Genomic DNA, 27472 nt, shown 5'->3' with positions numbered 1-27472 from the left:
ATCTCATAGTACACTTAATTTTAATTCTTCTAATGACTAAAGAGTTGATTACTTTTTCATATATTTATTGGCCTTTGGAACAACAAATACATGTTTATTGTACCTGGAACAACAGACTGGTTCCAAATTGGGAAAAGAGTAGGTCAAGGCTGTTTATTGTCACCCTGCTTATTTAACTTATGTGCAGAGTACATCATGCAGAATACCAGGCTGGATAAATCACAAGCTGGAATCAAGTTTGCCGGGAGATATATCAATAACCTCGGATATTCAGATGACACCACCTTTATGGCAGAAAGTGAAGAAGAACTAAAGAGCCTCTTGATGAAGGTGAAAGAGGAGAGTGAAAAAGTTGGCTTAAAACTCAACATTCAGAAACTAAGTTCATGGCATCCGGTCCCATCACTTCATTGCAAATAGACGGGGAAATAATGGAAACTGTGAGAGACTTTGTTTTTGGGGGCTCCAAAGTCACTGCAGATGGTGATTGCAGTTATGAAATTAAAGGATGCTTGCTCCTTGGAAGAAAAGCAATAACCAACCTAGACAGCATATTAAAAAGCAGAGACATTACTTTGCCAACAAAAGTCCATCTAGTCAAAGCTATGGTTTTTCCAGTAGTCGTTTATGGATGTGAAAGTTGAACCATGAAGAAATCTGAGCGCCGAAGAATTGGTGCTTTTGAACTGCGGTGTTGGAGAGGACTCCTGAGAGTCCCTTGGACTGCACGGAGATTCAACCAGTCCATCCTAAAGGAAATAAGTCCTGAATATTCATTGGGAGGACTGATGCTAAAGCTGAAGCTCCAAATTTTTGGCCACCTGATGAAAACAACTGACTCATTGGAAAAGACCGTGATGCTGGGAAAGATTGAAGGCAGGAGGAGAAGGGGACAACAGAGAATGAGATGACTGGATAGTATCACTGACTCAATGGACATGAGTTTGAGTAAGCTCTGGGAGTTGGTGATGGACAGGGAAGCCTGGCATGCTGCAGTCCATGGGGTTGTGAAGAATTGGACATGAATGAGTGACTGAGCTGAACTGACTGATTGGCCTTTGGGGTGTATGCCTTTTTTAAAAAAAAGTATTTGATTGAAGTATGTTACTTTATTATTGAGTTATCTGTCTTTTTCTTATTAGTTTGTAGAATTTCTTTATATATTCTTAATATAAGCCTTGTCAGTTTCATGTATTGAGAATATTGCCTCCCATTCTGTTGGATTGTCATTTCTTTCCATTAATGACCTTTTTTGAAAGTTTGCATCACCCCATCACTTAGGCCAACAGAAGTGATAGCTACAGGTGAGGTAATTTAGAATGAATACCATATAAAGAAGAGCATGCATGGCAATATGGCCCTGAGATTATTGGTTTTACAGGGATGTGGTTCATACCATTAACTTTCTTTTTTTGTATTTCTCCTCAGGAAGAATTGCCTGTGGAAGTGACATAAGTGGTGAACTGTGGCAGCCATTAGATGTGCCTCATAGACCTCTAGCTGCAGCAACTGTGAGTAATGATGCTTTCTTGTTTATTGGCCACTTATATATCATGTTTTGTATAGTTAATTCTTAAAAATTTGGTGTCTTTTTTTGTCTTATTTTGATGTATACAGTTTTTTACACATTCTAAATATGAAGTCTTTTTCAGATAAATGTAGGAGACTATTTTTCCCCATAGATATCCCAGGAAATAGCACTCAGGGAATGACATCACAAAACATAATAATATATAATAGGAAGAAATGATAGCATATGTGCAAAATGATAACATATGTACAAAATGGCTTGGTTTAAATGCCAAGAAAAATTTGTATGAAATAACCAAAGGGTTATTTTCCATGTGTTAAAAATAATAAAAAAAATCAATTATTAGACAAAATCAGAACATTATGGAAAAAGTATAGGGAAAATTTAAAATACCAAAATATAAATTTCAGAAATTAAACATGCGTGATTTTTGAAATTAAAATAATAATATATATGACAAAGAAAAGACTAGCTATAGTTGAAGAGAGGAAGATATTTAGAATACAACACAGAAAAATTAAGTGTTGGAAAATAGGAAGAAGAAATGAAAAGACATGGGAATATGGAGTGAGAAGACCTATATATGAGTTATAAATTAATAGAGAGTTGGAGAGAAAAAAATGTTTGAAAACAGGTTTGATAAAATGAAATTTCAGATTTATGAAACAGACTGAAAGAATTGTTTCAGTTCAGTCCAGTTCAGTCGCTCAGTCTGAGACGGACAAATAAAAACAAATATATTACTAAATCTATTTCTAATCAATAAAAATGAAGGGGAACAATAAAGAAGAAACATGTAATTCAGTACAAGTGCAGAAAAAGAATGAAGCAAATAAAAATCATTATTAAAATAAAACACAAAAGAAGATGGTGGAGATAGGATAAGACATACCATAAATCATTATAAAAATAGATTAAATTCACATATGTAAAAGGGAGACTCAAATTTTTCAGACCTTTTGTAGATATATTCCATTTGTACTAGGCACAAAATATTATATAGTGACCCAGATATGTAAGATACATTTTGGGGAAAAAAAACATACCAGGAAGTAACAGCCAAATAAATATTTTGATTAATAAAAAAGTTTTAACATGTGAATTATTAACAGGGACAAAAAGGGGTGTCACATACAAAGTAAAAAGACTCTTCTATCAATAAAGAATAAAATTAAACTTTATATATCATGGCTTCAAAATATTTGAAGCATATTTAAATATTTTAGTATTAAATATTGAAAAGGTGAAGGTGTTCAAAAGGTACAAACTTCCAGTTTAAAATAAATAAGACCTGGGGATGTAATATACAGCATGGTGATGATAGTTAACAATACTGTATTGTATATTTGAAAGTTGCTAAGAGAGTAAGTCTTAAAAGTTTTCTTCACAAGGGAAAAAATTGTTTAAAAGTGTATATTTAAAGAAAAAATTGACAGAATTATAAAAAGAATTTGACTAATCCATAGTTATGGCAGGAGATTTGCGCATGCCTTTTTAGTAACTAGTAAATCAAGGAGACAAAAAAATTTTCAAGGTACAGAAAGTCTGAAGAATTCAATTAACAAGCTTGATCTAATAGATATAAAAGACCTAATACATATGGCTCTTGACTACAGCAAATAGAGAACCCATGTTTTTCTCAGGTACTCAGAGATTAATGAACTTGCTTTTTTTTTTCTCTCTCTTTTTCTCTTTTATTTTTTTAAAATTTTATTTTATTTTTAAACTTTACAATATTGTATTAGTTTTTCCAAATATCAAAATGAATCCGCCACAGGTATACATGTGTTCCCCATCCTGAACCCTCCTCCCTCCTCCCTCCCCATACCATCCCTCTGGGTCGTCCCAGTGCACCAGCCCCAAGCATCCAGTATCGTGCATTGAACCTGGACTGGCGACTCGTTTCATACATGATAGTATACATGTTTCAGAGCCATTCTCCCAAATCTTCCCACCCTCTCCCTCTCCCACAGAGTCCATAAGACTGTTCTATACATCAGTGTCTCTTTTGCTGTCTCGTATACAGGGTTATTGTTACCATCTTTCTAAATTCCATATATATGTGTTAGTATACTGTATTGGTGTTTTTCTTTCTGGCTTACTTCACTCTGTATAATAGGCTCCAGTTTCATCCATCTCATTAGAACTGATTCAAATGAATTCTTTTTAATGGCTGAGTAATACTCCATTGTGTATACGTACCATAGCTTTCTTATCCATTCATCTGCTGATGGACATCTAGGTCTCCATAGATGCAGAGAAAGCCTGAACTTGCTTTTTAAGTGTGTTAAAATATTTCAAATCTGATAGATTAAAAAAAAATAAAGTGTTGTCTTTACAAAGTACAGCATGACTATTATATATATATATATATATAAATCAATCTTCTGCAATGCAAATTTAATATGGTAATGAATATAAGAAAGTATAGAAACCTAGATGAGTTGGATAGTTTTCTCTGAGATGAAAGGAAGCAGAATGACTCGAAGAAAGACTCAAAGTCTGGAATGAGTAGTTTTTTTTTTTTTTAACAATAGTTAAAGAGAAATATCGGAGAAGGCAATGGCACCCCACTCCAGTACTCTTGCCTGGAAAATCCCATGGACGAAGGAGCCTGGTGGGCTGCAGTCCATGGGGTTGCTAAGAGCCCGACACGACTGAGCGATTTCACTTTCATGCATTGGAGAAGGCAGTGGCAACACACTCCAGTGTTCTTGCCTGGAGAATCCCAGGGACAGTGGAGCCTGGTGGGCTGCCGTCTATGGGGTCACAAACAGTTGGATACAACTGAATCGACTTAGCAGTAGCAGCAAAGAGAAATATAAAGCAAAGATAGTAAACAGTTATTAGCGTATTATTAATTCTGGGTTGTGATTATGTGAGTATTGATTATCTTATACTAAAATTTTCTGTGTGTTTAAGTATATAAAAGTATTTTAAAGTGTGAAAAAAATCTGTGGAAGAATTAACTTGTAGGTGAAAACTTGTTTTTGAGATAGTATGTCCTAAGTCTTATCATGATATATTGATATATGCTTGATATTAGTATTATGGGCTCTGATAAAATGCAGTGTCAGGAAGATCTTTATATCAGCAACAGGGTTTTAGCAAATTCCTTGGAATTTGTCTCAGAAAGTACTGTATAAGTGGAACAGTTTGGGGGCAGTTTATTCAAAGTATCATAGTGTCTGCCTTCTTCATCATCACTAAGATCAGCTGATAACTTTGAATGTGTTTCAGTGAATCTCAAATATCACAGAGTTGCTACAAGAATTAAAGGCAGCAATGTATGCCAGGTATATATTATGCTGTTAATATTAAATATCCAATCAGAAGAAACACTTCATTCAAAAGTGTTATATAAAAAATCAAGCTAGCTTCAGTATTCTCCTGGGGACTTTAGATACCAGTAGTCAACTGAGCAATACATAAAGAGTTGATAAGGGTAAATTAATGTACCCCTAGTATTTCATATTAGCCATGTTTTCATTCATGTATGGAATTAACCTAAAAATAAATTTAAATATTCAAGGAACCTTAAAATATATCATCTATATATTCTCGCTAAGAAACTTACCTAAACAAAAAATCCTTCATCAAAAAAGAGCAACTCTGTTTTTGTTTAATGTTCTATATATTGTGTTCACTTTTGGCAAACATTGGTTTGTCAAACAAAACAAACACTTTTTGTTTTTATACTTCTGGTTTTCCTTTGCCCACTCTTTTATATTCATGCTATGAATTATAGTGTCTTAGATATCATCTTGTGTACAGCATATTTTTGGGACTTATTGTTTCTTTTGTCTCTTCTCAATGTATGAGTCAATTTCTTTTAAAAAGTGGTTTTTATCTCACTTACCTTTATTGCTATGATAGATATTTGAACTTAAGTCTCTTATATTCATGTTTATTTAGGTATCTTATTTTTGGCTTTCTTGCTGTGTTCTGTTTCCTTTCTGTTGATATGTAATATCTGTCTCCTTTGTACCCGCTCCCAACTCCTTTGTCACATACCAGTAACTTGAAAGTATATACTGAAGCATATTTTTATGTCTACTAGTAATCATCCCCATTAATACAAATATTCTCATCTTACAGCTTGAGGAGTAAAATGATACATATTGATTTCTTCTTATAATAGATGAGGAATTAGCAAATGTGTAGTTTTGTTTTCTTTTTTTAAATTCTCTTATTAGTGCATCATTAATCTTTTTGCCCTTATCTTATTATATAGCTTTTATTTAAATAGTGATAACAATTGTGTTCTCATTTGTAGAGAGCTACGTATTACATTGGTTATTTGGGCCAGACAGAACAGGAATATTGGAAAATAGACAAAATGAATTTGAACAGTTTTTATAAATATATTCATTAGTAGAATATCATACTTAATGCCTTTCTAAAGGAAGCCAAATAGTTTAAATGCTATAAAACATTTACAAAAATAACCATACATTAATCCACAAAGAAACCTTAATAGATGCTTTGGATTGGGAAGAGTGCAGCTATACTTTCTGATCACAATGCAGTAACAATTAGAAGTTCATGACAAAAAAAGAAATAAATAAGGAAATTTATTTTTAAGCAATTAAGAAACTAAATAACAATTAAAAAATTAACACTTCAAACCTTGAGAAGAATAAATATAAACTTAAAAAAATTTTCCAAAATAACTCTTAGGTGAAATAGAAAAAGTATTGACTAGCTGTGTGACTCTGGGTGATTTATATCTCATTACTGTGCCTGTGTTTCTTCATATGTTATTATGGTTCTTGTGAGGATTTAGTGAGATAATATATATAAGATCATTCCTGGCACATGATTAAACACTCAGATAGTAAGGCTGAGGTATAAAATCAAGCAGCTGACTGCCCAGGCTGCTGCTCTGAGCCACTCTACTGTGTTGCTTAGGTCTTCAGAAGGCAGTTGTTCTATGTCTGGCTTTTCAACCTTCCAACAAAATTGATTTTTAAAAATTAGAGCAACCTATATACAAGGTATCATAAAACTCTGTAGCTGATAAACACATGAATATGACATATTTCTTGCCCTCAGGAAACTAATTCTCTAGCAAAAGAGACAACACAGGTTATATACTTCAAGGCTGGATGTAGAGTGCTCAACTGTGGTCATGGGTAGGTCACAGCTCCTCAAATTATGCTTTGGGGGTGTAGAGGCAGAAGACCTTCTTCAGAATATCCATACTTTTGGAATTCCTTTTTTTTCCCTTTATGAGTCACAAACCTATAGTGATGTTCTCTGAAGTATATGGTGAGTTCTATGCCTTCAGTGTTTTGAATGCATGTCCTAAAAAGGCAGAGACTACCTCTCCAGGCATTTTATTACTCATATGGCCATGGAAAAGACTTTGGGAGAAACTTAGTAAGTAAATTTATTAATAAATATGACTAAGTAGCATGCAACTTCTGACCCTCTCCCCTTTCAGAAAGTGAAATGAATGGTATCATAAAAAGAAAGACAGTAATTTATTCTCTATTTTGGGTAACCCACTGGGAAAAAAACTTTGAGAGTTGTAGATAGGAGGGTGAGAGAAATTGGTCCTGCTAGAATTGTTCTTTCAGTTGTCAGCACATTTTAATGCAATGCCAGTCTTTTCATGCCAAAAACTAAAGGAAACCTCTGGGTACTGATTGATGAAATTATTTTACTCCCAAATGGAGTCTAAACTAAAAGTTTTTCCCATTTTGCAAAGCATAGCACTCTACAAGTTGGAAAGGTAAGGCATACTTTCAGCATGTATAAACTGTGGAGTACATTTCAAAATAAAAATTTTAATTGTGTTTGACATCTCAGGCCTGGTGCTGTCATCCTATGAGAAAGTAACATCTGTTTTGACATTTCTAGTGGTAGAGACTTTAAATCAATTTCCACATTGCTTATCTGCTGGCTAATCAGAATGGATATGGCATTCTTCTTACCAACACATCCACAGGGAAGAAAGAAAAAGTACACAGGAAGTAAGGCTGGGCTCAATCTGGTTGATGAATTTAAATAAAAAATTTAAACTCCTTTGAATATGTTATATCTAAGTTTTAATTCAGTGCAAAATTTGAAAATGTTCTTTTAGTTCCTAAACATTTAGAATTTTTTCTTATTTCTGACATATACCTTCTATTTGACTTAAAACTAATAGAACATTAAAGCATATTTTACCTCTAAAGCCATTTGGTTTGATCTCAAGTTAAGCTTGGATAAGGTTAATTTGCTATTATCAATAACAAGTGCTATAAAAATGGCTGAAGTAGATTTTTTTCGTATTTTGTGTTTCAAATTACAGGTATTGAAAAGGCAATTTGTAATCTTATTGCCTTGATTGTTGTGTCATCTTAACATCTCTTGACTCATTATATACATTATATTTAAAAGCATATTCAAAACAGATCCTTATAGGAATCATTGCTTCCATATCTTCCTTGTTTATAGGGCTTTCTTAAAGCTGCTGCTGCTAAGTTGCTTTAGTCATGTCCAACTCTGTTCGACTCCCATAGACGGCAGCCCACCAGGCTCCCCCGTCCCTGGGATTCTCCAGTCAAGAACACTGGAGTGGGTTGCCATTTCCTTCTCCAATGCATGAAAGTGAAAAGTGAAAGTGAAGTCGCTCAGTCGTGTCTGGCTCTTAGCGACCCCATGACTGTAGCCCACCAGGCTCCTCCATCCATGGGATTTTCCAGGCAAGAGTACTGGAGTGGGCTATACCAACTTCATTTTAGGTATATCTTTTGAAGAAAAAAAAAAAAGATTTCTACTTAACAACTCTGGATTTTCCTCAAAATTTTATCTGTATTATTTGGGTTGTAATCATATTACTTCTATTCTTTTCTTCTTTCTAATATGTAGGCATAGACTTCCTATTTTTACTTAAAATAGACATTGATTATAAACTTTTTGTTGGGTTACAAAGCACACACACCAATCAGCCCAACTGGCCAACTCACTTGTCATTTTGTTAGTATAGATGCAGCTTTAGTTAAGAGAGAGAAGCTTACAGAGGACTTTATTGGTAAATATGTGGGAGGATAATATTTTAACTTAATTAATACTCAAAGAAGCTTCTGTGTTCTTTAAAGAAAAAGGCAACATTTAAGAACCTAAAAATAATTGAAATAATTTTCACTCTAGAATGTATTTGAATGGGTAAAGATGTGTCATAAATTTAAGATTTAATTTACCAAACAAGAAAACAGACATGATTGCTTGGATGCATAATGATTAAAAATAATTACTAATCATAGTTAATAATAAAGTAAGGTTTAATGGCTTTTCCTTTCCTTTTGACTCTGTTTATTGCATACAGTGGTGAACACAGTGCAGACCTCCTCTATATAAGTGTTGATAATGCTTAGATGAGCCAGCATTTTTATAATGCTACATGCATGTGTGTTAAGTCACATTAGTCATGTCTGACTTTTTGTGACCCTCTGGACTGTACCCCACAGGACTGGAAAAGGTCAGTTTTCATTCCAATCCCAAAGAAAGGTAATGCCAAAGAATGCTCAAACTACCACACTGGTGCAGTAATCTCACATGCTAGTAAAGTAATGCTCAAAATTCTCCAAGCCAGGCTTAAACAGTTGTGAACCATGAACTATCAGATGTTCAAGCTGGATTTAGAACAGGCAGAGGAACTAGAGATCAAATTGCCAACATCCGCTGGATCATCGAAAAAGCAAGAGAGTTTCAGAAAAATATCTATTTCTGCTTTATTGACTATGCCAAAGCCTTTGACTGTGTGGATCACAATAAACTGTGGAAAATTCTGAAAGAGATGGGAATACCAGACCACCTGACCTGCCTCTTGAGACACCTATATGCAGGTCAGGAAGCAACAGTTAGAACTGGACATGGAACAACAGACTGGTTCCAAATAGGAAAAGGAGTACATCAAGGCTGTATATTGTCATCCTACTTATTTAACTTCTGTGCAGAGTACATCATGAGAAACGCTGGGCTGGGAGAAGCACAAGCTGGAATCAAGATTGCTGGGAGAAATATCAATAAATTCAGATATGTAGGTGACACTACCCTTATAGCAGAAAGTGAAGAACCAAAGAGCCTCTTGATGAAAGTGAAAGAGGAGAGTGAAAAAATTGGCTTAAAGCTCAACATTCAGAAAACTAAGATCTTGGCATCCGGTCCCATCCCTTCATGGCAAATAGATGGGGAAACAGTGGAAACAGCAGCTGACTTTATTTTTGGGGGCTACAAAATCACTGCAGATGGTGATTGCATCCATGAAATTAAAAGACACTTGCTCTTGGAAGGAAAGTTATGACCAACCTAGACAGAATATTCAAAAGCAGAGACGTTCCTTTGCCAACAAAGGTCTATCTAGTCAAGGCTATGGTTTTTCAGTAGTCATGTATGGATGTGAGAGTTGGACTATAAAGAAAGCTGAGTGCTGAAGAATTGATGCTTTTGAACTGTGGTGTTGGAGAAGACTCTTGAGAGTCCCTTGGACTGCAAGGAGATCCAACCAGTCCATCCTAAAGGAGATCAGTCCTGGGTGTTCATTGGAGGGACTGATGTTGAATCTGCAACTCCAATACTTTGGCCACCTGATGTGGAGAGCTGACTCATTGGAAAAGACTCTGATGCTGGGAAAGATTGAGGGAAGGAGGAGAAGGGGACGACAAAGGATGAGATGGTTGGATGGCATCACCGACACAATGGACATGGGTTTGGGTGGACTCTGGGAGTTGGTGATGGACAGGGAGGCCTGGCTACTGCAGTTCACGGGGTTGCAAAGAGTCGGACATGACTGAGGGACTAAACTGAACTGTACCCCACCAGATTCCTCTGTTCATGGGATTCTCCAGGCAAGAATACTGGAGTGGGTTGTCATGCCCTCCAGGGGATCTTCCCGACTCAGGGAAAACCCATGTTTCTTGTGTCTCTGCATTGGCAGGAAGGTTCTTTACCACTAGCGCCGGTTGAGAAGCCCTTTTAATACTACAATTAAGGTCATTGACAATAGTATTTGGGGAAATCAGATATTAATTTCTAATGGATTAAAATAGGGAAATGGTCAAGACTTTTTTTTTTTAATCTATAGTTATGATGCCATTTTTGGATGAGTTGTAAAGATAATTAATTCTCTCATCACCACATCATGGAATTTTATATTGTCTCTTCAAAATGCAGAATATATATATTCATCATAATTACATAAGTTATTATAAATGCTTTAATTCTTAGTAGACCAGTAGTGCATGCACATAGCCATAAGAAAGTGTCCAATCCAAAATTATTTAGAATTTGAAGCTATGCTGAAAGAATCTTAGCTTTAAATTATTGGTTGTTTTTTCTTGTTGAATATAAAATTTTTATTAGCTTAAGGAAAAGTAACTAGCAATATTCTGTGTACAAGTCATTTCATTTATCCTCATAAAGTAATGGCAGCTTTAATTCTAACTATATTGTGGAGAGGAGTACCATAGATAAATCTTGAACCAAAAAATCATTTTTGGTAGATGTCATACAAACATCATACAAACATTTAATAATTCTATTCTGTCAGGTATTTGATTTAATTTTATTTATTTAATTTTATTTGCAATAATTTTATTTTGGAGGATACAGGAGAGAGTTACACAGGTGAAGGCTAGACATTTTGGTTTATTTTTTTGTAGTTGGGGTGAATGTTAGATATAATTTCTTAAATATTACCACCACTACAATTATAGCAACAATAATAAATAACTGGGTTTTGTCTGAGAATTGTCAGGAGCTGGTCTTAACCCAATTTCCGTATCTACATAACCTGTGTAAGCATTGAGTCAGGAGTGTTGCTGATCTTCTAGGCCACATATTCTATAGATCAAGATTTGCAATCCTCTTTCTCTGATATTGTTCTGATATTATTCAAAGACAAAATTAATTTGTCAATAACTCAGAAATTAGTAATTTTATTGGGGGATTTGGTTTTATTGGAAATTTTCAAGAAATGATTAATGAACTGTGACAATATCAGATTTAGCTATTTATTTATTTATTTTTATCCACTTATGATTTTGGTAGTGTGAATGAGGATATACAGGTTCTTCCCATTTCAGAAAATTCTATCTTGTAGATCAAGTGGGACAAAAGTGAGAACCAAGAAGAAAGAAACATCCAGTGTGAGACTTAGGGTATTTTAGGAAGGAGGGAAGATTCTTACAGATTTCCTCTTTTCTACCCTTGCCATTTGAGTGATAAGTTTTGCACAGTCACACTTTTGGAGAGTCACAGCTAAGATGATGTCCAACAGAATGGACAAAACTAATGATGTTTAGGCCAGATTGTTGTTTAGACCTTGTGAGAAAAGAGCCAATGGGTGGTGTTGTTTAAGATCTTGAGTGAGGTAAAAATTCAGCTTTTAGGTTGTTGTTGTTAAGTCACTAAGTTATATCTGACTCTTTGCAACCCTATGGACTGTGGCACACCAGACTCCCATGTCCTTCACTGTCTCTTGGAATTTGCTCAAAATCATGTCCATCGAGTCAGTGATGCTATCTAACCATCTCATCCTCTGCTGCCCTCTTCTCCTTTTCCCTTCAATTTTCCCCAGCATCAGTGTCTTTTCCAATGAGTAACTTCTTTGCATCAGGTGGCCAAAGTATTGGAAGTTCAGCTTCAACAACAGTCCTTCCAATGAATATTCAGAGTTGATTTCCTTTAGGATGGACTGCTTTGATCTCCTTGCAGTCAAGGGACTCTTATGTGTCTTCTGATGTTTGTATATAAAATCCTAATCATTATCATGGACTAAGGCTGATGGTGGCTTTGAAGATCTGGAGAAGCTGTCCATTTCGCACTATGGCCTTGATGAACAAATACTTTAATGTCAAAAAGTGTAGTAGGAATATTTAGCATCTAGAGTTCACGGAGAAGGCAATGGCATCCCACTCCAATACTCTTGCCTGGAAAATTCCATGGATGGAGGAGCCTGGTAGGCTGCAGTCCATGGGGTCGCTAAGAGTCGGCGACGACTGAGTGACTTCATTTTTACTTTTCACTTTCATGCATTGGAAAAGTAAATGGCAACCCATTCCAGTGTTCTTGCCTGGAGAATCCCAGGGATGGGGGAGCCTGGTGGGCTGCCGTCTATGGAGTTGCACAGAGTTGGACACGACTGAAGTGACTTAGCAGCAGCAGAGTTCACAAAGCCTCAGAATTGCTTTTGAGGGTTACTCCGTCATATTTTTCCTCAAGTAATTCTGATTATAGAGTAGTCTATGAATGTGTTAGTCACTTAGTCATGTCTGACCCTTTGTGACCCCATGGACTATAGCCCACCAGGCTCCTCTGTCCATGGAATTCTCCAGGAAAGAATACTGGAGTAGGTTGCCATTGCCTTTTCCAGGGGATCTTCCTGACCCAGGGATCAAACCTGGGTCTCCTGCATTGCAGGCAGATTCTTTACCATCTGAGCCACCAGGGAAGCCCCAGTCTATGAATAGTTGATTTAAATTAGTTAAGATAGAAGTAAACAACCTCAAGCTCTTCATGTGTGGTATAGTGAAGTATGAATATAAGTTTGGGACACACTTTAGCTGTTCATGTGTCTCTTCATTAAAGCAAAGAGATTTCCCATCTAGAGATTAATTTGGTTTTCACATAACAATTTTATGTAGTATAAAAATATAAATTATATCTTTCTTTTCAAATTTTTGGCATTTTAACTATAAAGGAGAGCCAAACTACCATTAGTAGCTTAAAAAAGGTCAACAATATAATTATTCCTTTAATGTAATTTCTAATTCTGAGTGAAGCAATTGATTTTTTGACTTTTAAGACATTTCCCTTTAGGACACATGACTATGTACTTCGAAACAAGTGACATTAATTAATGTGATTTTGCATTAATTTCTCTCACTTTACATTGTAATATGCATTTGTACTTAATTTATATAGGCTATATTTGAAATAAGTAAAACACAATGCTTTGAAGTTTTCTATGATTTTTTCATGTATGTGTTCTGTTTGGTATATTATTATTTTTTGAATCATTGAAATTTTGTTGTATTGAATGTGATTAAATAGAATTAATAGGAAGAAAAACAAAGTGAAGTTAATCATCTCCGACTCTTTGTGACCCCATGGACTGTAGTCTTGACAGGCTCCTCTGTCCATGGGATTTTCCAGGCAAGAATACTGGAGTGGGTTGCCATTTCCTTTGCCAGGGGATCTTCCTAAACCAGCAATTGAACCTGGCTCTCCCACACTGCAAGCAGACTTTTTACCATCTGAGTTATAGTTTGGCTCAGATGGTAAAGATCTGGCTGCAGTGCAGGAGACCCAGGTTGGGAAGATTCGTTGGAGAAGAAAATGGCAACCCAATCCAGTATTCTTTCCTAGAAAATCCCATGGACAAAGGAGCCTGGTGGGCTATAGTCCATGGTTTTGCAAAGAGTTGAACATGACTGAGTGACTAAGACATACACACACACAGACAAAGAGAATTTTGGATAATTGCACTCTTTTAAAATAATTGCCTTAACAGTTACAATTACTAAATGAACTTTATCAATAAATAAGCAAAAGCAGGCTCAAACCTGCATTCTGAACCTTGAATCATGTGTTTTTCTTCCTGATTGGATTTGTCAGAGAATTTTTAAATCTCCATTTTGGAGATGTATCTTGCATCTCTTGGCTTTCTTATTATATCTTATGTATGTTAAAAAGTTGCAAAAATAATTTTTTCTGAGTTAATTGAGATTAGTTTTTCCTCAGACTTTTCTCTCAGCATTTTAAAACGTGGATTCCTTAGTGGTGTCATTTTATGTTTCTTTTTTTCTTTTTTTGGTTTTTGCCTTGCATTGACATGAATCCTCCATGGGTGTACATGTGTTCCCCATCCTGAACCCCCCTCCTACGTCCCTCCCCATCGCATCCCTCAGGGTCATCCCAGTGCACCAGCACTGAGCACCGTCTCATGCATCGAACCTAGACTGGTGATCTGTTTCACATATGATAATATACATGTTTCAATGCTATTCTCTCAAATCATCCCACTCTCGCCTTCTCCCACAGAGTCCAAAAGACCGTTTTATACATCTGTGTCTCTTTTGCTGTCTTGCATATAGAGTCATCATTACCATCTTTCTAAATTCCATATATATGTGTTAGTATACTGTATTGGTGTTTTTCTTTCTGACTTACTTCACTCTGTATAATAGGCTCCAGTTTCATCCACCTCATTAGAACTGATTCAAATGTATTCTTTTTAATGGCTGAGTAATATTCCATTGTGTATATGTACCACAGCTTTCTTATCCATTTGTCTGCCGATGGACATCTAGGTTGCTTCTGTGTCCTGGCTATTATAAACAGTGTTGCAGTGAACATTGGGGTACATGTGTCTCTTTCAATTCTGGTTTCCTCTAATTATGTTTATTTTTTTAAGGATAATTTTTACTTTTGAAAACTCAAATTCCTCTTTTCTATGAGAATTATGATATAAAAATTGCATCTCCATCCCTAAGTCTGTACTATGTTAATGAATAAATCTTTTAAAAAGTTGAAAATAGAGAAGTCTGTGTAGAAGAATTCCAACTAAGTATGCAGCTACTCCATATAATAAACACTATCTCAGCCAGGTGGTCAAAGTTAAAAATCATGATAAGTCATATTGAATAGTATATGCTCTTGATATGATGTACTGAGAATGGCGCTTTCAGTCTGTAATCTTCCTGTCTACAATCTATAACCTAAGACTTATGTTTCTTTCTAACATAAGAAAAACATTAGAAAAATCTCAATTGCGGGAAATTCTAAAAAATTACCTGACCAGTACTCCTCAAAACTGACAAGGTTATTAAAAACAAAAAATGTCTGAGAAGATGTCACAGCCAAGAGGAACCTAAGGAGGAATGACAACTAAATGTAGTGTGGTGTCCTGGAACAGAAAAAGAACATTAGGTAAAAACTAAGCGCCGAAGAATTGATGCTTTTGAACTGTGGTGTTGGAGAAGACTCTTGAGTCCCTTGGACTGCAAGGAGATCCAACTAGTCCATTCTGAAGGAGATCAGCCCTGGGATTTCTTTGGAAGGAATGATGCTAAAGCTGAAACTCCAATACTTTGGCCACCTCATGCGAAGAGCTGACTCATTGGAAAAGACTCTAATGCTGGGAGGGATTGGGGACAGGAGGAGAAGGGGGCGACAGAGGATGAGATGGCTGGATGGCATCACTGACTCGATGGACGTGAGTCTGAGTGAACCCCGGGAGTTGGTGATGGACAGGGAGGCCTGGCGTGCTGCGATTCATGGGGTCGCAAAGAGTCGGACATGACTGAGCGACTGAACTGAACTGAACTGAAGGAAGTATGAATTAAAACATAGATTTAGTTAATTAAAAATGCATTTGCTAGGCAATCCCTCTTGTAGGTGTTGAAAATTTATTTCTAGACTATTATTAATGCTTTCTCAGGCATTCAATGTAATTTAGCAATATGCTGGAACAAAGAAACTGACACCATGCCCATATAAAGACAAGCTGTAACCAATGCCAATACATTTCTCTTTTTATTAATTTCACATACCAAGAAAAATTAATCAAAATATCATATGGTATACTGGAATAAGAAAAGGACCAACCATCTGAAAACTTTGTAATGGGAAAAAGCTAATGTGGAAGCATCTCTAACTTAAAGAGGGAAATACGTGCATTTATAAATATCAGACATAACTACTTAGAATATAAATTGCTTGGGATTCTGTATGCAGCATATACCTTGGAGACAATCTCTGTTTAAAGTTGTAAAAAGGACATGTAATTATAGAATCATGTGTAGTTTCAGAAATTATATCTGCTATGGTTGAAAACAGACTATTAGGTGATACCTCCCATACAGAAAATTTTTACCAAATATGTAAGTTACAATTCTAATTTTTCTTTAATTTTCCAAGCTTTATAAGAATGTTGATTAAGTTTACTCATGACCCTGAGATAAATGAAAATATACATATCTTCGATTTTGCATCACTAGTGGTATCATCTTAAGAAGAATAGCACCTTTTGGAGGAACCTTATGACTGACACATAATTATTTTTATACTCTGTGGTCTGTAGTGCATGCATTAGCAGGCATATTCTTTGGTGAATGACAGCATAATGTAGAGAAAAAGGACTCTGGAGAACCATATGGAGCTTCTGTGTTTCCATAGCAACTTGAGCATACATTGAAAGGATTTGTTGTTATGTATTCTTTATCTGTTGTATAATGAACTTAGTACAGAGACTCTTATCTTGTTTTTCTTTCCTTGTTGCCTACGTGGTAATTAAGGTGAAGCATTCTAATCTTAACTGATTTTCGAGTCAGATGATGGACTACAACACAATATATAAATATAATCTCAACTCTGCTACTTAGGATCAATATGGTAGAAAAATTGCATTTCCTAATTTTTAGAAGTGAGGTCATCAATTTGTGATAGTTTAATATAGAATAGATGCTGAATAAATATTTGCCTTCCTCCAACCTAGGTGAGGTTGTGTACATTCTTCAATATCATTTCAAGCATGTTTTTATTTCCATCACATAAAAATTATTTTGCTTCTATTACCATTGTTAGACTTAAACCTTATTTTGAAAGAAATGCCTCTATGGTGGAAAACTGATGGACTAGATGGCAGAGAATATTTTTGATGGTTGATGATTCAGCTTTGAGCATAAAGAGAGAAGGGTTTTAATTCTTTGCTTGGTTTCTTTCAAGAAATGTAACTGAGGTCAGTCATTGGTTTTATTTTCCTAAATGTATAGAAATTCCCTTTCTTTTTGATTTTCCATTTATAACTGTTTGTGATAAGTACAAATGAGAAATATACAGGAAATAAAAGTAAAATATGAAAATTATATATATAATGACTGCCATCATTTAAATAAATATGGGCAAAGTTGATAGACAAAATTTGTAGTGTTAAGATAATAGACTTACATTTTTCAATATCTTGTTTTATTTTGCATTTTAAGTTAAAACACTTAAACTTTTTCATTTTAAATTTATTTCTAAGAAAGAATTAACATAGAGAATATCAGTTGTATGTGCAATCAATAATTTTCTGAACTGCCGCTCAGCCTTCTACTCTTAAGATCAACATGTATATATTTAGTCACTTTTGTTAAGTTGTGCCCCCCGCTATTACCAGACAGTATTACCCCAGGTTTCCCCGTCATTCTTCCAGAGTAGTAATCTCACACTCAAATATGTTGGGGGGCTTCTTAAGAAAAGGCATTGTATGTAATAGAGAGTGATAGGTCTATTAGTAGAGTATGAAGAACCTGCATAGAGATATTAAACATGTATTCCGTTTCAGCATCTAGTAAATTCTGATATACAAAGAAGACAAATCTCTGGGCTAGATTCTTTTATCAACTGGGATTTTGCTAGTTCTGCTCTATTTAGAGCACATTTTCTTAACCTGACATCTGGAGACAGAATTTATCTTTAAATGGAAAAATATTTTTTTATTCTAACTGAAATTAAATATTTAATTATGAATGAAAATAATCGATCACAGTGGTATTAGCAGTAATTATGAGTTTGTCACCATTTTAAACCAGAGATGTTTTCATATCACATTACAACTTATGTAAATATCTCAATATGTTTTCATTTGCTACTACTTCGAAATGCAGTGCTTATTAGACACAGCACTAGGTCTTATTAGGAGAAGGCAATGGCACCCCACTCCAGTGCTCTTGCCTGGAAAATCCCATGGATGGAGGAGCCTGGTGGGCTGCAGTCCATGGGGTCAGGAAGAGTCAGACAGGACTGAGCGACTTCACTTTCACTTTTCACTTTCATGCTTTGGAGAAGGAAATGGCAACCCACTCCAGTGTTCTTGCCTGGAGAATCCCAGGGACGGGGGAGCCTGGTGGGCTTCCGTCTATGGGGTCGCACAGAGTCAGCCACGACTGATGACTTAGCAGTTAGCAGTAGGTCTTATTAAGGAAGATAGATATCTAACAATGAGGATGGATCAATTGAGACACAATTTGGGATAAGGAGGCTGGAAAATGAGATCAAGGAGCACTTTCTATTGTGTTTATAATATTCCATTTCTTAAGTTAGATGGTGACTTTATGAATGTTCATTTTATTGCTATCTTTTATAACCTACTTATTATTCTCTAAGGGTTCTTTTGTATGCAAAATTTTTATAACTTGTGAATCTTTTTATAGTATTTCTTCAGAAACCAATATTACCTGCTCTACTGTACCCCTTACTGAAAATTTCTTACCCAGTGTCCCTGTTGAACTGGTAGAGCACCATGTGACACTATCTTGAGAGAAGGAAACTAAAACTTGAAATGTTTAAAATTTACCGTGTGAAGAATTTGTTGGCTCTGTATTCTCCAACCAGTATTTCTGAAGTCCCTTTTGATTTGTAAACTTCTGTAATCATTCAGGGGCTTCTCAGGTGGCTCGGTGGTAAAGAATCTACCTGCCAATGCAGAAGACTCAGGAGATATGGGTTTGATTCCTGGATTGGGAAAATCTCCTGGAGGAGGACATGGTAACCTACTCCAATATTCTTGCCTGGATAATCCCATGAACAGAAGAGCCTGGCAGACCACAGTCCATGGGATTGCAAGAGTCAAACACGATTGAGTGACTTCACACACATGCACAATAATCATTCAGAGGAATTATTTTACTTGTAAAAGATATTTTGTTTTATGATGTTAGGAGGCTTTGTCATTCAACACTTGAGGAGGGAGTAATTTTTTTTCCAACTGGCAAAAGCTGAAAGAAAAACACATGGGACAATTTAGCACCCTCTTGTAACACAACACAATGTCAGTCAGTGGCCCTGAACTATAGGTCTCTCCTTAATCTATTAGAAAGCAAACTATATCAGAAGTTAATTTTTTTCCTACCTTTTCCTATAACTTAGGCACTTCACTGTCATATGGTTTGAAGTTAAACAGATGTGATTTTTTAAGTTTCATGCAAAGAATTATTATTGATGTGAACTTGGGTACTCTTACCTGCCATATAGTAAAGCCAATCCACTGACACCAGGCTGTGGTAAAGTACAGTGTTTATTACAGAGTGCCAAGCAAGGAAAACAGGCAGCTGTGTTCAGAAAACCTGAACTTCTCAATGGCTTTCAGGGAAGGTTTTTATTTATTTATTTATTTATTTTTGCTGTGCTGTGCAGCATGCAGTATCTTTGTTCCTCAATCAGGAATTGAACCTGGGCTATGGCTCAGAGGTAAAGAATCTGTCTGTAATGCAGGAGACCCGGTTTCAATCCTTGGGTAGGGAAGATACCCTGGAGAAGGAAATGGCAACCCACCCCAGTATTCTTGCCTGGAGTATCCCCATGGTCAGAGGAGCCTGGTGGGTTACAGTCCATGGGGTTGCAAAAAGTCAGACACAACTGAACAGCTGACACACATATGATACTGAAAGTGCTGAGTCCTAACCACTGAACCACCAGGGAACTCCCCAAGAAAGAGTTTTTAAAGGCAACATTTGAGGTGAGGATTATTACAGAATTATGACTTTCCTCTGATTAGTTTTGTCCCTGGTGGCTCAGACGGTAAAGCATCTGCCTGCAATGTGGGAGACCTGGGTTCTATTCCTGGTTTGGGAACATCCCCTGGAGAAGGAAACGGCAATCCACTCCAGCACTCTTGCCTGGAAAATCGCATGGACGGAGGAGCCTGGTAGGCTACAGTCCATGGGGTTGCAAAGAGTCGGACACAACTGAGCGACTTCACGTTTACTTTCTGATTAGTTGGTAGTGAGGTAACAAGGTGATGTTTTGGGAATCTTAATTGTTAGTATTCTGGCACCAACCAGTCTGGGGTTTATGTACTTGTGGTTGGTACATAGTCCCTATTATACACCTGGGTTGCAGAGAGTCATTGTGTCTGCATATCTCACAGATATGAGTCAGATTGTTATGAGCAGTTGTCCAGGACTTCGTTGTTTTTTTTTTTTTTCCCTGAATTTTTGTTTAAAATATCAGTACTTTTCTTGTTTGGCTACTTTTCTTTTGTTTCTACATTCCCTCATTTTTCTATTTAGTTAACTGCTTGTTGGATCTCTGGGAAGACCTCAGAGACTAAAGCCTTTTTCTACAAAAAAGAAAGGGGGAACTAAAGGAGCTTTTGTATTTAGGGCTCCGCAGGGTCCTGCTCAGTTTCAGAAGAATAAAAAATAGTATCTTTTAAGTAGATGTAAGTACTATTAAGCATTATATCATACATGAGCAACCCACAGTAAATGACATACAAAGGCCAGTTTTTGGCTGTTTTGAGTCCAATTCAGTTCAAAGGTATAGGCATTTTCAGCTATGCATAATTTAATCTGACTTTTCCTATCAGTGAAAATTGTCTTATTTTGATATAGTAACTTAATATTGTACCTGTGATCCTCACTTCATTTAGATAATGTAATTTTAATATATAACCTATGAATTTTATGAGACTCAGTAGAAAAAACAGCTCAAACTGGAAAGGCCAGATGAGTAAGGTGACCAAATAATTATAATCTGAAAAATTGTCACTAAAATATCACATATGGGAAGCACAGTGGCAAGGAATATTGTCTGCATATCATTGGAAAGACTTCATTATTACAGGTTAGAGATAAAGGCATTCTGAAATATATTAAAGGAATGCTCAGCATAGATTGCTGTTGAATCTTTAAGAAAATAAAGGAGAAGTCATAATGTTTGACTATTAGAGAAGATTTCAGGATTTGGGAATACTTCTCTAATGGAAATTAGCAAAACAGGCAAACTGAACAGGAAGAAGAGACAGCTTTCACTAAAATCAAAAACTTGATGACAAGTGTGCTTACGTAATGTTGCAGTTTGACTCTAGGGTACATACAGCTGCTGCTGCTGCTGCTGCTAAGTTGCTTCAGTCGTGTCCAACTCTGTGTGACCCCAAAGACGGCAGCCCACCAAGCTCCCCCATCCCTGGGATTTTCCAGGCAAGGGTTCATACAGAGTTATACTTAAAAAATTACAGAATGCTTTTACAAACGGAGTCTTTGAAAAAGTAGTTCATTATATGCAAAATTTGTTCAAGTAATATTTTGGAAAAGCAGTACAACATTTATTATTGTGTATATCTCTATTTATGGGCTGAATTGTGTTCCCTCAAAATTCATATATTAAAGTCCTAATTTCCAGCATCTCAGAATATGACTTTGTTTGGAAAGAATATCTTTAAAGAAGTAATTAAATTAAAACGAGGCCATAAGTGTGAGCCCTAATTGAATCTGACTAATGTCCTTATAAAAAATTAGTACAAACAAAGAGACACCAGGGATGGATGTGTATAGAGAAAAGATTATTTGAGGACATAGCAAGAAGGCATCGTGCTAGAAAAGGAGAGAGCCCCTCACAATAAACCAAAGCTGCCAGCACCTTGATCTTGGACTTTCAGCTTTCATAGCTGTGAAAAATAAATTTCTGTTGTTTAAGCTACCCAGTCTGATACTTTGTTTTAATTTTTTTTAATCTTAATTTTAGATGAGTATTTCATACAGTTAATTTATTAGTTAGTTTTGATATTAGAGACATTTAAATGACTGCAGACCACTATTTCTAATTGAAATGCCTTTTTTTCTTTCATTCCAACAGTGATGTTTGATGTAGCTTTGATAACATAGGTTATGCCTATTTCTTCAGTCAAGGCATCCATTTAAATGGTTTATAGACTCAGTAAACCTCCCTACCCTAGCTCCGCTTTTTTGATGTGTGATTCAGTCAATTGTAAATGTCAAACTGTCTCTATTTATAAGAAATATCTTCTTTAACATGATAATACATTTCTGAAGGACTATTTATAAGTTATACAAAAATGTACTGTTCTTATATGAATAAAAATGATGATCTTTGAGGAGAATGTGATACTCAGAAAGAGGTTATTCTAATAATAAATATGAATTTTCAATTAGTATATTTCTGTATGATAGTAACTTTTTAATTAGGGCTGATTAACTCTGTGTGTGAAGTATTTTGCTTCATTATTTCTCTTGCATGCATTTGTCTGATCAGATATAACCTGTAAGAAATGGTGGGGAAGGGTTATTAAAAGAAAGAAAATTTTAATCAGCCTAATAGTTGTGGTAAAGGATGATGACTGGAGGTTTTAACTATTGATTAACATTAACCTTATAGGTTATTTATTAAAAATTATCTCTTATATAAATGAGAATACAGTAAATTTATAACTAAATTCAAGTAATACAGAAAGCAAATTATTATAGTACATTTTATTATTTTATAGAGGGAAATATAACTGAAACATAGAAATATAAAGCAACAATAATAATAAACTAGGGTTAAAGTGGGCTTCCCTGGTGGCTCAACTGGTAAAGAATCCACCTGCAATGTGGGAAACCTGGGTTGAATCCCTGGATTGGAAAGATCCCCTGGAGAAGGAAAAGGCCACCCACTCCAGTATTCTGGCCTGGAGAATTTCATGGATTGTATAGTCCATGGGGTCACAGAGAGTCAGATGCAACTGAGCAACTTTCACTTTCAGGGTTAAGCTAGACTCATAAAAGTGATCAAAAGGTCTAGGATTTTGTGTCACTTATAGTTTGTCTTCTTTTCCCTGGAAAAATATAATTATAGATCATACTAACAACTATGAAAATGCTTCATTATTTTAAAAGCAGCTAGTGTTGTCCTCAGAAAAAAAATCATTCAAAAGAACACAGTTCCCTGTTACTTTTGTATCAGTTGTAAATATATTATATATGAAATGCATGTGTATTTCACTGATGATTAAGATGATAACAGAATTTACATGGCATGCTTTAGTCATCTTACAATATACCATTAAAAGAAAACAAAAACCAAAGTAATGATATAATCTCCCTACCTCAAATCTGATTGTCAGGTTCCAAATGTACAGGGGTTAATGTGTCCATTTCTTCCTTCTCAACCTTCCTATTTATAGGCTTAAGGAAAAAAAAAAAAACTGACATGACTGGTATAAGAAGAAAATGTCAAAAGGTTATAAAACACTGCAGAGAAGACATTTTTAATGAGTCTTCAAAAACCCTGAAATAAGAAAGATCAGAAATAAGGTTATTATAATGAAACCAGTGTTCAAGACATGTTTTCTAGTATTATTTCTGCCTATCTGTACTGCATAATTAGTGGTAGGCAAGATAGGTTTTAAACTGTGAGAAAAACAACATATTTTCAAACTCTGACTCCTAGCTCTGCTGCAGGCAGCTGGGAATGTTTTCCAGAAATAGAAGATGGCTGTAACAAACAATAAAATACAGGCAGTGAAAACCATGATGATCTCTTTATCACATCTGTCATCACTGCACATACGGATGGATTTATCACAATGCCATGTGAATCTGAAGGCAAAGTGTCACATTCTGTGGATATGCCTTTCCTGAAGGATTTATTGCTTCATTAGGAAACAAGGGAAGAACTTTTTTTTTAATAAAAAATTTAAGAATGGATTCATATTCTCTGATAACCTGAAATAAGATTTTGAATGCTATAAAAACATATGCTTCATTTACACAGATTTACTTCTGCATTTACTCATTGCACTTCTTTTGAGAAAAAATTGTGTCTTAGTTTCTCATAAATCAGGAACACAAAAACTTGGCTCCTTTTACTTAATAGTTTGGTGATGTTGAAGACTCCAAAACCCAAATAATAAAACTGGTTAGAGGCTTTATTTTTTTTTTTTTTTAACTGTCCTGTTTTATCAAATCAGCCAGGAAATTAAACCACTTGTCCACATTGCTCAAGCCTGAGGTCTTATCCTGTCATACAGATTAATTATATGACTTTAGGTCTAAATAGGAATGTGTCAAAAAGGGTGCGGATAAGGGTCAGAAAACCTGGGTTCCAGTTCAAGTCTTCCGAACTTAATGACCTTAGAGAATCATTACGTTTCACCTGAGCATGGTGTAAGTAAAATAAGAGCACTGCAATCTTTTGTGAATTAGAAAATTATATTCATTCTTTTATTTGTCATATATCTACATATTATTAAGGCAACAAAAATCTAGAATATTACTGGATGATAGTGAGTGTTGGGGCTCTACATCCAATAGTATATGTTCATTGAATTCTTCCAGTTGTATGGGATTTACCTAAATTCATCTTTGGCAATTTAAGACTGTTTTGTAAAAGATCTGCTACTATCTTATTTTTTTTATTTCTAAAAATTGTACCTGTATGTCATGTATGGATGTGAGAGTTGGACTGTGAAGAAAGCTGAGCACCAAAAAATTGATGCTTAGGAACTGTGGTGTTGGATAAGACCCTTGAGAGTCCCTTGGACTGCAAGGAGATCCAACCAGTCCATTCTGAAGGAGATCAGCCCTGGGTGTTCTTTGGAAGGAATGATGCTGAAGCTGAAACTCCAGTACTTTGGCCACCTCATGCGAAGAGTTGACTCATTGGAAAAGTCTCTGATGCTGGTAGGGATTGGGGGCAGGAGGAGAAGGGGACGACAGAGGATGAGATGGCTGGATGGCATCACTGACTCAATGGATGTGAGTCTGAGTGAACCCCGGGAGTGGGTGATGGACAGGGAGGCCTGGCGTGCTGCGATTCATGGGGTTGCAAAGAGTCGGACACGACTGAGTGACTGAACTGAACTGAACTGATGACTTTGGCTATAGTCACTTAGTATCTTGGGAAAACTAACTTACTTTATAGGAGCACAAAGTATTTGGAGTAGATGGTTATTAACATCCATTCGAGTCTTACAGTGTTCTGCCACATTTGTGCCACTCGTTCTTTGTTTTGAAATCTAGGACACCAGGCAGTAAAAGGACTTCAGACTCAGCAGTTCCCATGTGCTTGTGGCTGAATGGAACTGAAGTTGCCTCCGTCACTGGCTTCACTGTCCAGTTTACTTCACGTTACAAATTCTGTTACAAAGTCCTCACTATTTTGGTCATATAGATTCTTGCTTGTTTTTGCCTAAGGCTTACAGAGTTATGAGTAAATATTTCATCAGTCAAACTAACACCTAAATTTACCCTTTCTTTTACTTTATTTTCTATTTTCATGAAAGATCTGTCACAGAAACCCCTATATACTAATGTTGCCACAGGCATAGATCATCAGTAATTCAAAATCCACAACCATAGATTCTGGATTGATTGTCATTTGTTTGAATTTTACTTTCTGCCTCTTTTGTGATTTGGAACCATGTTAAATCAGTTATCCCTTTTACTCTTTTCAAAATCACCTGTATTAATTAGTGCTCTCCAGAGAAGCAGAACCAATTAGAATGTTTATATATCTCTCTATATATATCTGTCTGCCTGTCTGTCCATCCATCCATCCATCCATCCATCCTTCTATCTAGAAAGAGAAAGAGTTTTTTTTTTTTTTTTTAAAACAAGGAATAGGCTTATACAGTTGTGGAGACTGGCAAATCCCAAATCTTTGGGTTAGCTGGCATGCTGGAGAATGGAATTGTTGCAGTTTGAGTGTGAAAGCAGTCTGCTGGCAGAATTCCTTATTTTGGGGAGTACGAGGGGTTTTGTTCCTATTAAGGCCTGATTGAATGAGGCCCACCCACATAATAGGAGACACTCTGATTTAAATGTTACTCTCATCTAAAAAGAAAAGACACTTTCACAGAAATATCTAGACTGTTGTTTGGCTAAGTAGCTGAGTATCATGACCTAGCCAAGTTGACCCATCAAATTAACCATTATACAACCCTTGACATGTGCTTCATTGTTTTCTTCAACATACTGCTTTTAGCCTTCCTTCACAATCTCCCACACTAATCTACCACATAAAACCTTCAGTTCTCATCTGTTACCATATTTTCAGCTGTCTCCTGAGTATCTGCCCCCTGCCCCTGACCATGTTCTCTTCAGGCCCTTTTGTTCCAGCAGGTTTAAAACAAAAGCTCATGATCTTTTCCCCTTTATCTCTTATTTTCTTTTATTAATGACAACATTGTTCAATCTAGAAAGCTTGAAATCATCTTTGAATTAGTCCCCTTCATCCTTTTCTCTAATGAAATTCCAGCTCATTCACTTACTCAAGATAATGTCCTAACCAAAGTAAATAAAATAATGAGGAGGCAAACAATAAGTAAATAATTCCTCAAATAATTATAATTGTGATAAATGGTATGATGAAAAAGCACAGGGTAGTAGAACATTTTATAACTTGGGGACCTCATGTAGTATGAGAGGAGCAGGGAAGACTGATATCAGAAGGATTCATATAAGTTAGGTAAAATTGGGGCATAAGGAGATGAAGAGTATTCAAGGCAGAGTAAACAGCTTGTGTAAAGACCCTGATATAGGAAAAAATGAGAATTGATATGATGCCTGAGTACTAACTCTGAGTCAGGAATTTTTATTCTCAGACTATGATATGGATATTATGATTTAGATACTAATTTTGGTAAATTGTAGGGGTTCAACAAATGTCTGTTGTATAAATAAATAAATCTTTATTTTAAATGAGAAAAACGAGACTCAAAAGATTAAGTAAGGAGTTCAGATTTACACAAGATGAAGTGGCAGAATGAGGAATCTGCTGATTACAGGAGACACAGGGAAGAAAGCCACTGCCTCCAGTCACCCCATTATTGCCCCATCAGCAAGACTAAGAAACACTGTCAAACTTCTAAATTATTAGTAAATCCTGGTAAAGAAGTGTATGATATTCTAATTTTGCTAGACTGATTTTTTTTTTTGGTGTTTGGTTTGCATGATCTTGATAACTTTGGAATATATTCACATAATTAACCCTAGAGATTTATTGGATGATTCATTTCTTTTCTGTTCTTAATTAATCTCAGCATTAGTTTATTTCTTTCTTTCCTAAAAGTAATAATGACTTTTTTAAACCTACCAAAATATTTGCTTTAATTGCATACAAATGAAGTGATTATGAATTTCAGATTGGCTAGATTTCAGAATAATTTACTCCATCTTTTTTTCTTAC

At 35.6% G+C, this 27472-nt stretch overlaps 2 long non-coding RNA genes across 3 annotated transcripts in view; both read left to right on the top strand.

Moving 5' to 3' along the window:
- The window catches only part of LOC133246103 (uncharacterized), a 114499-nt gene extending 112760 nt beyond the window's left edge, over positions 1-1739 (top strand). Inside the window, exons 3-4 of one of the 2 annotated variants that reach the window (XR_009735907.1) lie at positions 188-948; positions 1429-1739. This is a non-coding gene — a long non-coding RNA (uncharacterized LOC133246103). The remainder of the gene's footprint in view (positions 1-187; positions 949-1428) is intronic. The other variant, XR_009735908.1, reaches the window with a different exon arrangement.
- A 2642-nt stretch (positions 1740-4381) lies between these two features.
- Positions 4382-27472, top strand: part of LOC133246101 (uncharacterized) — a 264084-nt gene continuing 240993 nt past the window's right edge. The window contains exon 1 of the long non-coding RNA XR_009735902.1: positions 4382-6913. This is a non-coding gene — a long non-coding RNA (uncharacterized LOC133246101). The remainder of the gene's footprint in view (positions 6914-27472) is intronic.

The sequence above is a fragment of the Bos javanicus genome, chromosome 4 (assembly GCF_032452875.1).
Source record: "Bos javanicus breed banteng chromosome 4, ARS-OSU_banteng_1.0, whole genome shotgun sequence".
NCBI lineage: Eukaryota > Metazoa > Chordata > Mammalia > Artiodactyla > Bovidae > Bos > Bos javanicus.
Note: the sequence above shows the minus strand (reverse complement) of the source record. Positions and strands in the feature narration are given on the sequence as shown.